At 48.7% G+C, this 15,553-nt stretch overlaps 1 protein-coding gene across 1 annotated transcript in view; it reads right to left on the reverse strand.

Moving 5' to 3' along the window:
* Positions 1-15,553, reverse strand: part of LOC146839542 (aldehyde dehydrogenase family 3 member B1-like) — an 876,897-nt gene that overhangs the window by 310,252 nt on the left and 551,092 nt on the right. The window lies entirely within an intron of this gene.

Here is a 15,553-nt window from a genome sequence, read left to right on the forward strand (position 1 = left end):
GCCCGCTTGGTGAGATGAGTTTCCTGCAATAGGGCGATCTGGATATGGTGACGATCCAGATATGAGAGCACTTGCCGCACTTTTTTAGAATTATTAAGTCCTCTAACATTCCAACTGATCCACGAGATTGTAGAAATTTTGGATTCAGCCATGTCTATTGATGTTGTTGATTAAGCCTATGTTACTGCCTGAAAATGAGCGTCATGTAATACAGTTTCTGCCAGCATGATATGACCAATGCTATTACAGTGAAGTAGAGCTCCCCAACAAACCCTCCACCCACTTCAGCACCAGAACCGTGCTGTGAGTACCCCCCCCCACAAAACAAAACAACAAGGAAGCAGTAGCATCCTTGAGTCATAAAATATAAAAGGAAAAAAAAAAATACAACACTTCAAGGGCTCTAAAGGGCGCCCAACTAGAAGATAGAACCTTGTGGGGAATTCCCATACTGTGGGTCGCTAGTAGCCAACAGCCCCCCGATGAACCGGGTGGGTCGAGACAAATATAAATAGGCTAACCAGCCAACAGCACAATGACATTTAACAAGCCCCATGCATAGGGCCACATGCAAACCAGCATCAAAAGATGAGCGTCGTACATTATCAAGAGCATGAGCAAACACACAGCTCGCATATAATAATCGTAACATATTTGGAGGTGTAACGAAGATCTGACATAGACCAAAAACTGCATAATGAACCAAAATGAGCTAGACAAAGTACATGAGACCACACTGCGAATCATGAGCGACACTTCAACTGAGTTCAGTAACCAGTGTGATTCTCACGTGTTCAGCCCTCGGAGTCAGAGTCCGCACCCATCTCTCACCGCGAAACCTGCCGCTCAATCCGAAGTGCTTCTTTGGGCGTAGTGAAAATGCGCGCTTTCTCAGCATGCTGAATCCGTAGGCAGGCGGGGTAGAGCACTGCATATTGGATATGTAGAGCTTGCAACTTCTTTTTGAATGCTTGAAATTCTCAGCGTGCATCTTGCACAGTACTTTCATTCCTTGATATTTGAGACTGCCCTTTTCTCTAGCCAGACGGAGCGCCGTGTCCCGATCACGATAATTCAAAAGTCTGGCTATAATGGCACAGGACTGGCAGCTAAGGTGCGATGAGCTCTTTCAACTATGAACACCTTAGAGAAATGCTCTACACCCAAGAGGGTTGTAAGCAGTGTTTCAACGTAGGTTTCCATGGGCCCAGTGTTTGTGGATTCTGAAATGCCAGTTTTGCGAAGATTGTTCCTGTGGGAGCGGGCTTCAATGTCCTCATTCTTCGCCGTGTCACCTCCAAGAGCTTCTCCATGCTGGCACAGGATGTGCTGACGACCTCCATGCGATCCTCCGTAGTCAAGATACGCTGCTCAGCCGCCGCAATCTGTGAGCCATGCTTGTCCATCCTCGCCACCATGGTGTCCATGCGTAAAGTGAGATGATCAATCTTAGCGTCGATAGATTGTAAGCTTTGCTGCATATTCAACATCAGGCGCTCCAGCTTTGTATTAGATCACGCTTCAGGATCAGGGTCAGTATCCGAAGCATTCGGGTTTGGGATTTTGTGTGTTTTTTTACCTCGAAGTGCAATTTGCTCTGCTGCTTGTCTGTCCTCCCCATGCTTGGACGCGTTCAGAAGCAGATATTTGCAGCAGAAACGGAAGACTGGAACGCCCAGCAGATGTCACTGCACGAAATTCTGGTCCACCGCCTGAAGAGCACCAAAGGGAAAGTCAGTGTAGATGAATAGGTTGCTAAAACTGGCAGTTCCTCAGTCGTGATTATATCAATAACAGATATGCAGCAGTTGTGCACAGAGGTGCTCGCAGTACAGCCGGGAAGGTGGAGGCGAGTATTAAACTTTCAGCAAACCCAGGGAAGGCACCACTGATCTATGCACTCCAGTGAGTCGGGCAGGATATAGCGCTGCTGTCACTTAGAGTTCACTGAGGACCACAGAAGGCACGGCAATCAAGCTCTGCACCTTAGCGCACCCAGGGCCAGTGCCGAACACTATATACGGCAGTGCCACGTGGCATGAGGGCACAGTTAAAATCTCAGCAGGTGCAGATTGCAAGGATGATCAAGCAGTTATTACACGAGAAATACACCCACCAATCATGTCAACAGTGTGAGGGCCTCTCTCCGCTGCTCATCCGGAGGCACAGCGATGCCGCAGTATGCAGTGATCTGTCCTAAACTGGGCGGCGGATCCGTCTTAAGCTGGGCGGGCGGCGCCGATAATGCGAGACGCGCCAGGCTGCCAGAGCAGAGGCCGCAATGCGGGATATTCCCAGCGCCAGTGCAGGCCACTAAATCAGAGATCGCGGAGGTAAGTGAGCCCCAGGCTGTATAGGGAACAGTGGCGGATGCAAAAATAACAGTTGATGGACAGAATGCAGAACAATGTGATACACTCACCCCAGTACAGAGATCTGGGCCTAAATCCATCGTTTTTCTGCTCACCATGCCATTCCAGTTTGAACCCAGCCATATGCAAATCAGTCTTGACCCTGTGCCTCATGGGAACAGTCCAGCCCGAACTGCCAAGCCAGGTCCTCCCTGGACTGGAACAAGCATCCTAGGACCGGTTTCGGGGTTTCACCCCTCTTCAGCCAGGATAGCTTGATTCCAGTGGCATGGAGAGCACGGGACTCACGTCTGAGCATACCCGTCCCATTCGGGGTGACAAATGCAAAAATAACAGTTGATGGACAGAATGCAGCACAATGTCATACACTCACCCCAGTACAGTGATCTGGGCCTAAATCCATTGTTTTTCTGCTCACCATGCCATTCCAGTTTGAACTCAGCCATATGCAAATCAGTCTTGACCCTGTGCCTCATGGGAACAGTCCAGCCCGAACTGCCAAGCCAGGTCCTTCCTGGACTGGAACCAAGCATCCTAGGACCGGTTTCGGGGTTTCACCCCTCTTCAGCCAGGATAGCTTGATTCCAGTGGCATGGAGAGCACAGGACTCACGTCTGAGCATACCCGTCCCACTCGGGGTGACAAATGCATAAACAAGCATTTGGAATGCAATCGGTCTCGCCTTTGGGACCTTATATATATTTAGCTATTTAGCCTGGGTGCTGAAACATCTACTGTTCTTTAACATGAAGGGAAAGTAAGCACCAAACTGCGTGACACGCCAGGTATGGGAACACATGGAGAGAAATATTGCCTTTCAGCGGGAAATGGTATAGTCCAAAGCTCTGTTTTTAATATAAAATCAGAGCCTTCGGTGGTCATATCACTGAAAATACAAGATTTGAAAAAAATATTATTGTCTATGGGTGCTCATGGAAGACAATTTCTATGGACTGGAATCTAGAGAATGCTAAAGTGATTCTGGTATTTTACTGACCTCCGCTGGTCGTTTTCTATCAAGAAAGTTAAATAGAGGCAGTTGCCAGAAAAATAAAAAAAATAAAGTCTCTCAGTAGAAAACAATTCTGGTATTTTACAGACTTCTGCTGGTCTTTTTCTATCAAGACAGTAAAATAGAGGCAGTTGAACAGAAAAAAAAGTTCCTAAGTGGAAGCAGACAAGTCGTAAGGCTGATTTCCAGAACCCAAAAAGTACATACACATATAACTATATACTAAAGTATATACAAGAGGTCGCGAATGCTCGACCTAAAAAGGAGGGAAAGTAAAATAAATCAATTGCCTAGTATCACACAATTTGATAAAGTGAGGAAGCCGAGATTAATCCGAGGTTTTCTGGTTTCACATTCTGCAATTCAGCCACTAGAAGTATATGCTTCGCTTTCCCTACACCCATCTACCGCCAGCTCCCCCGTCCGATCGCCACTCATGGTCATCAGTGTGGCCCTCGGTCACATGATTAGACCAAACGTATTGGCCCCTGGGAAAATGTTTGCGAGGACCCATGGTTTAGTCATTGCCCGTGCTTATAAACGGCTCGGTTCTGCTGATCCCACGAACACCAATTGGCTGCAACCAGCCATACCACGAGTCCAGCCTGCAACAGCATTTGTACATTAAAATGTGTCAAACAAAACATGGCAACGTGTACTCTTTATAAACACAGTGTAAACACTGATGATTCATTCTTTGTGGGTTCATGCAGAGTTGAACCCATCTGTAGAACGAAATAACTAATGAGTTATAAATTACCAACAAATGAAGATATTTGGCAATAAAAACTCTTTAGGCAATTTGTATACCTTTACCATGCAAGAAATTCAAGATGCACTAATCTTACAATACTGTGTACCTGCCAGTTGAATCCACCTTATGTACGAAGAGTTCAATCCATACTGGCTTTCAGCCAGCAAACGTCAAGGCTGACAATGGGCCACCGCACAGCATCGAACTGTAATCAAAAAGGAAGGACAACACTAGCCCCAAGTCATTCTGGGTCGAATTAGTTACCACGTCGCTTCTTGTGGGGTTCTCGAGAACACCGATGGTTTGGTCCATGGGATACCTGAGAACTAGATGCATTCTGGGAATTGTCATATTGATTCAGCTCAATTGAACCAAGCACTTAAAAATGATTTCTAAAAGGAGTGTGCATGGCTGGCTCCCTGTCGAGACAGAGCCAGCTGACATCAATAGAATTCATGTGTCCATTCTCTGAATTAACAAGCATTTGCAATGCAATCGGTCTCGCCTTTGGGACCTTATAAGTGTGTAGCTATGCAGCACAATATCCTGGATGTTTTGCCACCAGGGATTGAATAGCTAGACAATTATTACACATTGGGTGATGGAGTGTGATTTACAACTGCAATTAATATTTAAGAAAAAAAAGTTGTATCCTTTTTTATTTTTGTGAAAAAGTAAAACGGAGATCACCTCCGGATGAGAGAAAACATTCCCATTTTCATCTTTGGCCCTGCATTAAGATAAATGTGCACCTAGCAAACTGCAAAAGGACCAGTGCTGCTTATGCAGTGGTCACAGAGCAAGCTAATAAGGGTAAACAGAGCTGTTTTTACCTGCGCACCCTATAAGCAAGATGAATACAAAATAACATTTTTAATGTTGGATCAATGCAGACAAATAGACATTTCTGAAGTTGTAAGCGATCATACAGATTCAAGCTCGTGTTGTTTTCTGTGGAGTGGCTTTAAATGTTGAAGAGTGCGTCAGACATTCTTTAAAGAAACAGAAGGAAATGCAATTAATATCACTGGAGTCGCAAGATTGTCTTTAGCGAAACTGTCAGCACTCTTTAGCTTCAGAAGCAGTGGAGAGTGCAGAGCAGACAGTTTAACTTTGGTAATAAGACCCTGGCTCAGTGGCTCTCCTATAAACCCTTAATGCAGTGATTAAACCAGCGTGGATGTGAAATATGTCCTGGACCTTGCTGCTTTTGTCAGTTGGGAGATGAATAAAGCAATTTCTGGTGACCCCCTTTGAGGCACCGGAGCCAATTAAGCTCCAGTGTTCCTTTTGCAATTAAAGGTTGTGTTGAGTCCCACATTCTGCAGATTTACAAGTTAGGTACAGCCTAGAATGGAATGACCCGACTCCGTCAGGGTCCAGGCGATGCGATACCACCACACCTGTCTGCAGACCTACACTGCGGTCCTGGCTCACAGGTTTGAGAAACGTGCACTCTTCTGCCGTCACAAGACCTCCAACAGTTGTGGAAGAAGTTATAGTGTTCGGCTACAATAATAAACTGAAGAAAGCATAAAACACTCACTTCCGAGAGCCTTTATCACCGATATCTGTTGTCTACTGTTTATAATGTGTCTGATTCTCAGCCCTCACTCCAACACCTCTAGTCTTCTTCCATCCAGAGTATTCACTCTCTCTAAAGTACATCACTGCAAGCATTCAGCACCCAGTATGCCCACTGTGCAGTGTACCTCAGACATGGCATTCCCTCCAGGCCCTGCATACTCTCCACTGATGGACGTTTTTCCCACCCTCAGCCCAGACTCAGGTGTTCTGCATCTCCCTGCCCCATGCATTTTATTTATTTTATTTATTTATTTATGGAGCTTGTAGAGCGCACAGCTACCTCCGGCGGAGGTGTCCCGGCGCTAGGATTACAGAATTGTCCCCAGGAAGAGTAACCAGAGTCATATCCCACAAAGGGACTAGGAAAAAGCGAGAGTCTGACAATACCAGGACCTAACGCTTAGAGAACAACCAGGTCTTAAGTTTGCGTCGAAAAGCTTGCTCAGATTCGCAAAACCTGAGATCAAGGGGAAGGTTGTTCCAGAGCTTTGCGGCAGTGACGGTGAAAGATCTACCGCCGCTCCGAGAAAGCTTGAATCTTGGTACCATCAGAAGACGAAGGTTATTGGATCTTAGATGCCTAACTGAAACAGAGATTTTGAGACGCTTTCTCAAATAAAGCGGGCCAATTCCATGAATAGCCCGAAATGTCAGGGTCAGGATTTTGAAATCGATGCGACGTAGAATGGGAAGCCAGTGAAGGTCTTCTCGGTAGGCTCTGACTGAAGTGCGGGCAGGGATATTACCAATGAGCCGGGCTGCCGCGTTTTGGACTATTTGCAGGCGGTCGATAAGGTATAGAGGGGCACCTGCATAAAGACTGTTAGCATAGTCCAAATGGGTGGTGATAAGAGCCTGGACCACAGTTCTGCGGGAAGATTGAGGAAGGAAGGGGAAGATTTTCCTGATCATACGTAATTTAGAGAAACAGGCCCCTACCACTTTGTTGACTTGTGCACTTCCAGACAAAGAGTTGTCAAAAGTGTACCCAAGGTTACGAGCTGCCTGAACGGGGGTGGGAGGAGGATTCAAGATGGTAGGCCACCAAAGGGAAGCAGGGGGGGGGGATTTCTTGCTGAAAAAAAGAACCTCAGTTTTGTCGGTGTTACGGGCAAGATGATTAGCGGACATCCAGGTGCAGATGTTGCCAAGGCAGTTTCTAAAGTTGGAAAAGAGGGAGTCAGAATGGTCTCGAAAGGAGAAAATAAGCTGAGTATCGTCAGCATAGGAGACCATGCATCATATGCCAAGTCCCTAATACTGCATACCCTCAGCCATGTCCTAAATGCATATTAAGCATGCACACCTTCCCCCTACCCTGCATTCCCACGGTCTGCCACACATACCCCCAAGCGCTGACATCACAAACTCTTGCAGCCCTGCATGACTTGAATCCCTGTGCACAGTGGTAAAGTAGCCTTCACATGAATGATACAGCTGTTTCCCACACTGTATCCATCCTGTCCAATGGAATGTGCACGTAGAACCAGCATTTCAACGTCGCTGGCGCTGTGGAGACCAAGACCACTCCATAGAGCCGCGCTATAAAAGTGCTTCAGTATTTGCATACAAGTTAAGAGCTGTGTCCAGGCATACATACATACCCACCCCGCCCCGCGTAATCTCACTCACTCACCCCATCCCCACTCCCTCTTACTCGAACTGTCGGTCCCGCAGGCGCCTTTTTTCCAGCAGCACCATAAGCAGAACCAGCAGCGGCAGTACTGCCAGGGGACGGGTGGGGGGGGTTTGTAAGGGGGTTGCTTCGGCTGCACTTTGGGGATTGTTGCTCTGGACAGAAGTTGATTGTAAGCGGTTCACAATCAATCTCTGGCCTGGGTGGCGAGGGGGAGCTTCAGTGCCATACGAGCATCCTCTACAGGAAGAGCCTATGAATCTCTCAAAACATAACCATTTTAGTTTGTGCATATTAAATCAGAATAGGCAAAATCACGGGTTAAAATGACAGAGACATGCACCAATGCCAACGTAATCATGGGAGATAAATTGATTATTTATTTCAAACACATAGAACATCTGCAGTCTATAAGACAAAGAAGCAAAAGAAAAAAAAAGAACTGCAAAAAAAAAAAAAAAAGTGATAATAAAAAACGTCCGGGCTTAAAACAAACTCTTTTGTTTGAGGGAAAATCTGGGGCAAAGAGAATAGTCTCTGAAGTCAGGTTACGTTTGTTGAAAATAGCGGACGGTGATGAAACATGAAATGGCGTTAAACTAGCCCAGTGACCGATGGCGGGCACTGTAGATACAGCGGCTGAAAGAAAGTGGTGTCACTTGCACTAGGATGCACACAAGGCGCAAAACAAAAAAGTCCATGTTCGGATTAATTAGATTAAATACCTGTTTAATGCACATCTTCTCAGAGGATGAGATTTTAAAAGACACGTGATTCTAGACCCCGATGCCACTTTTTTATCAATATATTTTTAAAAATGCAAGAAGAGAAGGATGTAAACACTATTCTTGAAATAGAAAATGCAGCTAGTTACATGCGGAATTGTGGACTGGATATTTGTGTTCTTAGATTTTTTACTAAAAGATACATGGTCACTGCCGTTCGACATACCTTTCTCTGTAAAATCAATATACGAAGACACACGTATTTTGATATCCAAGCAAAAATGTATACAACGGCTTGGCCACTATTATACGCGAGCGATAATCTTGCGAGACCGCTTTACAAAAAATCTGTTTCTAAATCTGTGTTTAGTTAGATTCTATTATTTTAATATCACTGTTGCAACTTTTTTCGGTTTTACAGGGCTGTAAAAATGGCAATCATTGTATCATCTCCATGCGGGTGAAATACTGAGAAACCTGCAAGAGTAAGAGCATTCTCACATCTCTCCGGCGAGGGCAGTGACCCACTAAGCTATCTAGCCTGCCTGCCTATTTGTTGCTGCTTCACTGGCCTCACTCCTCAGAACATGATGAGTAATACAACCGAGTGCTGGATTACTTTCTTATTTTGCTTCCAAAACACCCAGCAGCTATTAGTTAGCCGTCCATAAATACATGGTAATAATTATGCACCCCACAGCAACATTTGACAAAAAAAACAGAAGGCACCACGGCAAGTTAAGGGACGGCTGGGGAAGGGGGCGGGGCAAAGAAGGCACAGACAACAGGAGGGGATGGGTAAAAAAGGCACGGACAGGGGTGGGGGGGGTTTAAGATCATGGATTTTCGGCCACATCCTCAGAGAACAAAGAGTTGCAAAAGAGCAGACAAGTTCCTGTCTCAGGGGTTCTAGTTATTTTGGGAACTGCCACCTTGTGTAAAGAAAGGGCTCAGGATAAAACCCGTCCTGGGAACATTACCTCTCAGACCACAAAAGATGTGTGCAGTGGTACAAGGAACCACTGCACTCTGAAGCATAGAATACTCACACACAAATATGGCTATATTTAGAAAAGTACTCTCACGCATGGTATGCATCAAACCACTTTCGTGCAGCCAAAGTGAGCGTAGCCGCGGCTTCGTCCCTCGGCTGCACCGCTCCCGCGTTGAAGCTCTTGGTAGGAATAGAAACTTTTTTTTTTTTTTTGCATCTTTTATATAGCACGAACTCGACCCGAATGTATTGGAGCGCTGTACAGGAGCACCGTATTTACATGACATATTCAGGCACGGGGAGATTAAGTGATTTGGCCAGAATCACAGGATGTGGACGCGACCCCAAAGCTCGAACCCTGGTTTCCAGCACCATAGTCGGAAGTCTAGCCGACGGATGAAGGGGGGGAGGGGCAGTTTTATTAAGAGTGAACAAACAGTGGGTTTGTGGATGTCACAGGCTGTGAGGGACTCGGGAGCTCAGAGACAGGCTGGGTCCCGCGAGTGGTGTATGCGGCGGCCGCCATTGTGAAACAACAATGGAAGTGAAAGCACGCACGGTGCACAGACAATAACAAGCATTGGCAAAGGTGCAACTTAGCGCAAACATGAAAGAGGCATCTATGGCTCTGGGCACCTCTGCGTATTTCCGAAAGCCAACCAGTCTCCCGATGCGAGCTGCCCTGACTGATTTTTCTTGGCCACAGGCGGGCTGATCCAGGTGCATCCGGGAGGCCCGCCCAGTTTTGCTTTCCTCCTTGCACTTCGAGTGGCAGCTGCAAGTTTTTTCTGCCGCTGCTCCTGGGCACCTCTCTCCCTAGAGTACCGGTGGCGAGTGGGCAGGAAGGGGGGCGGGGGTCCGAGAAGATAACTTCGGGGTGGGGAGGGGGGAAGGGAGATAGGGAAGAAAATAGTGCAGGAGTAAAGGGGCTGATAGCTGTGGAAGGCTACAAATGACGACATGCTCGTCAGGAGGAGGGACTAACAATGCCAAAACTCAATAGAAAGGCAGCATTTAGGACCTAAGCCACTGAAAAAGATGGGCTGGAGAGTGGGCGGAGCTTCCAGGAAGCTTCCACACTATAGTGTATACTGCATGCCTCGCAAAGCGATGGCAGCGCTTTCGCGCTGCAACGCTACGCGAGACCTAATAACAGTTGATGGACAGAATGCAGAACAATGTCATACACTCACCCCAGTACAGAGATCTGGGCCTAAATCCGTCGTTTTTCTGCTCACCGTGCCATTCCAGTTTGAACCCAGCCATATGCAAATCAGTCTTGACCCTGTGCCTCATGGGAACAGTCCAGCCCGAACTGCCAAGCCAGGTCCTCCCTGGACTGGAACCAAGCATCCTAGGACCGGTTTCGGGGTTTCACCCCTCTTCAGCCAGGATAGCTTGATTCCAGTGGCATGGAGAGCACGGGACTCACGTCTGAACATACCCGTCCCACTCGGGGTGACAAATGCAAAAATAACAGTTGATGGACAGAATGCAGAACAATGTGATACACTCACCCCAGTACAGAGATCTGGGCCTAAATCCATCGTTTTTCTGCTCACCATGCCATTCCAGTTTCAACCCAGCCATATGCAAATCAGTCTTGACCCTGTGCCTCATGGGAACAGTCCAGCCCGAACTGCCAAGCCAGGTCCTCCCTGGACTGGAACCAAGCATCCTAGGACCGGTTTGGGGGTTTCACCCCTCTTCAGCCAGGATAGCTTGATTCCAGTGGCATGGAGAGCACGGGACTCACGTCTGAGCATACCCGTCCCACTCGGGGTGACAAATGCAAAAATAACAGTTGATGGACAGAATGCAGAACAATGTCATACACTCACCCCAGTACAGAGATCTGGGGCCTAAATCCATCGTTTTTCTGCTCACCCTGCCATTCCAGTTTGAACCCAGCCATATGCAAATCTGTCTTGACCCTGTGCCTCATGGGAACAGTCCAGCCCGAACTGCCAAGCCAGGTCCTCCCTGGACTGGAACCAAGCATCCTAGGACCGGTTTCAGGGTGGCAGTTCGGGCTGGACTGTTCCCATGAGGCACAGGGTCAAGACTGATTTGCATATGGCCATGTCTGAACTGGGGTGGCGTAGTGGGCAAAAGAACGATGGATCTAACCCAGATCTCTTGACTGGGGGAGAATGTCTGCATTGTCAGCATTCCATCCATCATTTGTTTGTTGTAACGCCTTTCGCCCTAAGTGGGATGGGTATGCCCAGACGTGGGTCCCGTGCTCACTACGCCACTGGAGTTAAGCTATCCTGGCTGATGAAGGCTGATAGCCAGAAACCGGTCCTAGGATGCTTGATTCCGGTCCAGGGAAGACATGGCTTGGCAGTTCGGGCTGGACTGTTCCCATGAGGCACAGGGTCAAGACTGATTTGCATATGGCCATGTCTGAACTGGGGTGGCGTAGTGGGCAAAAGAACGATGGATTTAACCCAGATCTCTTGACTGGGGGAGAATGTCTGCATTGTCAGCATTCAGTCCATCATTTGTTTGTTGTAACGCTTTTCGCCCTAAGTGGGATGGGTATGCCCAGACGTGGGTCCCATGCTCACTACGCCACTGGAGTCAAGCTATCCTGGCTGATGACGGCTGATAGCCAGAAACCGGTCCTAGGATGCTTGATTCCGGTCCAGGGAAGACATGGCTTGGCAGTTCGGGCTGGACTGTTCCCATGAGGCACAGGGTCAAGACTGATTTGCATATGGCCATGTCTGAACTGGGGTGGCGTAGTGGGCAAAAGAACAATGGATTTAACCCAGATCTCTTGACTGGGGGAGAATGTCTGCATTGTCAGCATTCTGTCCATCATTTGTTTGTTGTAGGGAACAGTGGCGGGCCAGTAGGGAGCGAGTGTCTATCTCTATGTGTACGTGCGTTGTGTGCAAGGCCGCCACACTCGGTCTCCCAGCGCGTCTCCCGGTCCAGCGGCAGCCGAAGTAGGCAGGGGCAGCGGAGCGAACACGTCACCTCAGTGTCCCGGATCGTGAGATGGCGGCTGTCCGTCCCGATGAGGGGATGATCGAGCACAGCACCCAGCCTCTCCACTATGCGCCGATGATAGATTGGCAGGCAGGCAGGTCAGAAATGCTGGTAGACGTCTGGAGTGCAAATCGCAGCGCCAGGGCAGGAGGGAATCACTGCAGGAGATTTCAACGCCGGTTCCCTTCGGGGCTGCCATCTTGTGCCAAGCTAGGTTTCGCTGCATAATTACAGTTAGTGACACAGACAGCAAAGTTAGTGGTCCCAAATTGTTCCACTTCAACTCTGGAAACAAGACGTGCCAATTACAGCCGTGGATGGCGCCAGGAATGCTGGATATTAGGCAGATAGTGGTCTTGACCAGCAGAGCAGCACTAAGGTGCGGCCATCTTGCTCCGGGCTCTCTAGTGCCCCCCTCAGCTGTTACATGTTGATGTGGTACAACTGTTATTTTGCTGACCAATGACCCTGAGTCTGCAGCGACCCCATGTGGGCTCCCCAACCCTGGAGGGAGGCGTCCGTGATCAATGACTGAGAGGGAGGTGTCTGATGGAACGGAATCCCCACTAGACCTTCGCCTTCCGCATTGACCATGGAACTGATGCTCTGGCTGCCTTCAACAGCTGTACTGTCGTCCCACTGAGAAGAGCGTTGATCCCACTTGTTCTCTAGGTCTTGCTGTAGAGGACGCATTCTGAGCCTGGCATTGGGGACCAGAAAAATACAGGATGCCATCTACCCCAGTAGAGAGGCAACCTGACAAACCGAAGGCAAGCTGTTGTGTAAAATCTGTTTGCCCTTCAGAGTGATAGATAACAGTCTCTCCTCCGAAGGAAACACTTTTCCTATTGCGGAGTCTATTGTTGCCCCCAGATACTGGATTTTTTGTGTGGGCTGCTGCGTCGATTTCTCGAAGTTGACTTGGAGACCTAGCTGTCGGCATAGATTCAGACATTGCCGAAAATGGTCCCCCAACGCTCTGGGGGGAGTGACCCTTCAGAAGCCAGTCATCTAGATAGGGGTACACAAAGATGCCTCTGCGACATAGAGCGGCTGCCACCACTGCCATGCACTTCGTGAACACCCGAGGAGCTGAGTTCAATCCGAAGGGCAGGACTTTGAACTGGTAATAGGTCGATCCCACTAGAAAACGTAGGAACTTCCTGTGTAGTGGACTGACCGGGACATGGAAGTATGCATCTTGCAGGTCCAGCGAACACATTCAATCTCCCTTTCACAGATGCGGATACATTTGATGAGAGCCAGCATGCAAAACTTTTCCTCTTTTGATAGATTTGTTGAGGGCCCGAAGATCTAGAATGGGCCTGTATTATGCCTTACGACCTTTCTTCCTCACCAGGAAGTATCTTGAGTATACTCCTCAACCTTGTTGCAACATAGGAACCTCCTCGATGGCTGATTTTTGCAGGAGGAGGGCAACTTCCTGTCACAGTATCGTCATCTGATGACACGTTGTTTTTACTGGAAGGATCGCAGGAGGTCGATGCCGGAAATGAAGCGAGTACCCATACTGTAGTGTAGTCAACACCTACTGATCTTTTGTGATCGCACGCCACTCTTCTAGATGCTTTGCAACACTTCTCCCACTGGAGTGGATAACAGCTACGGGGGAAGCAGAGACTCATTGTTTGGCAGGTGTTCTTGCTGAGGCAGTAGACTGCCGAGGGGTTCCTCTTCCTCTGGGGGTGCAACGACCGTGGTAGTGTGACTTGGACTGGGTCTGCTGATGTTGCTGTCTCTGCCAATGAGGGGTTTGAACCCTCTGCTGGAAGGGCCACCTATCGTACGGCTTGTAACGGCGCTCGAATTCCTTTCTTTTCTCAAGGCCAACTGCCTTCAAGGTATCCAGGTCCGTTTTCATCCTCAACATCTCCTCATCAGTGTGTTCCAAATAAGGATGAGAATGGCAAATTGAGGATGTCAGATTGCACTTCTGGCTTTAGAGCAGTTAACCGGAGCCAGGATGATCTTCTGGCACATATACCATGTGCCGACAGCGTAGCTCCATCAGCTGCGGCGCGGATCACCTGATTTGCCACCAGGCTTCCCTCATGTAATACCTCCTCAAAGTCCTTGCGGTCCTCCTTTGGGAGTTTATCAGTGAACCTCTGAAGCAAGTCCCACAGAGATCTATCGTAGTACCCTAAAAGTGCTGAGGCGCTGGAGACTTTCAGCATGGAGGCTGACGTGCCACAGACCCTCCTGGCCCATGAATCCTGTGTTCTGCTCTCCTTATCCGGAGGGACGGATGATGAAGAGGCCACCGCAGGGGTCTTTCTCACAGCCGCTATAATCACAGAATCAGGTGGCGGATCAGATCTGAGCAACAAAGGATCCTCCTGCGGGGGTCTATATTTCTTTAAGATCTTTGCTGGCGCAGTTTTGAGTGTTGCAGGCTTCAGGAAGACATCCATAACTGGTTAAAGGAGACCCGTCACCAAGGGCAACAGTGGTCTGGATGCTGATCTCTGCTGCAGCGTTTTGAATATCACAGAGGATGAAGTCTGTTGAGTGGGCATAACAATGTTCAACCTATTTGCCCCTCTGGACAGAACGTCCTGAGAACTATCAGGGAGAGATCCTCGACGGGGGGCTGTCAGTCAAAGTCGGTGAATAATCCCTCTTCGAAGAATGAGTGGATGAGGGCGAAGTTGGCAGAGATCTGTGCCTTATCCTGCGCTCTCGAGATCTGGATCTTCTTCAGGAGGAAAATGCAGGAGTATGAGTTCGCTCTCAACCCCTTGGTGAAGCAGTAGGGGAGAAATCCGCTGCTTGCACCAGCCAGGCCAACGGAGACCTTGGGAAAGGGCTGGAAAAGTCCGGATTGCCTCTTGCTGGCCCCGTACCAGATTTCTGCAAGTGATGCAGAAGTAACATCTATCTAGGATATAGATGATGGAGTCTTCTGCCTTTCCTCCCGTGCAGGAGATACAGCTGCGTGGGAGCACACTGGAGAAGGAGCTGGACTGCTCGATGTTGAGATCGCCACCTTCGGTGAGCCTGAGGGTGAAGACGACGAGTGCCTTGAGACAGTAGGATGGGTCGACCCCGACTGGCGAGAGTGTCTCGACGTTGAGTGTCTCGGCGTTGAACAAGGAGTCTCTGTATGACCCAGCGCTGAAGATTCTGCCCTCGGTGCCGGTGATGGTGAGGACGAAATGGTCACTGACTGAGATCTGTGTCTCGATGTCGAACGATCCCTGTGTGTCGACGTCGATCGTCTCTTGCCTGGAGGCGGAGATAGCCTCAATGTCGAACGCCTGTGTGGTGATGCCGACGTAGTCCTGTGCCTTGATGCCGGGTGCTCACAAGAAGACGCCGGCGGGGACCTCTTCCTCGACGCTGAGCGCCTCTTCGTCAGTGACCCATGCCTCGACGTCGACTTATGAGAGAAAGCCGATGGAGTTTTTTGCTTCGACGTCAATCTCCTGGGTGACGACGGTAGTGTCTTT

Source organism: Triturus cristatus, chromosome 4_1 (assembly GCF_964204655.1).
Source record: "Triturus cristatus chromosome 4_1, aTriCri1.1, whole genome shotgun sequence".
Classification (NCBI taxonomy): Eukaryota; Metazoa; Chordata; class Amphibia; order Caudata; family Salamandridae; genus Triturus; species Triturus cristatus.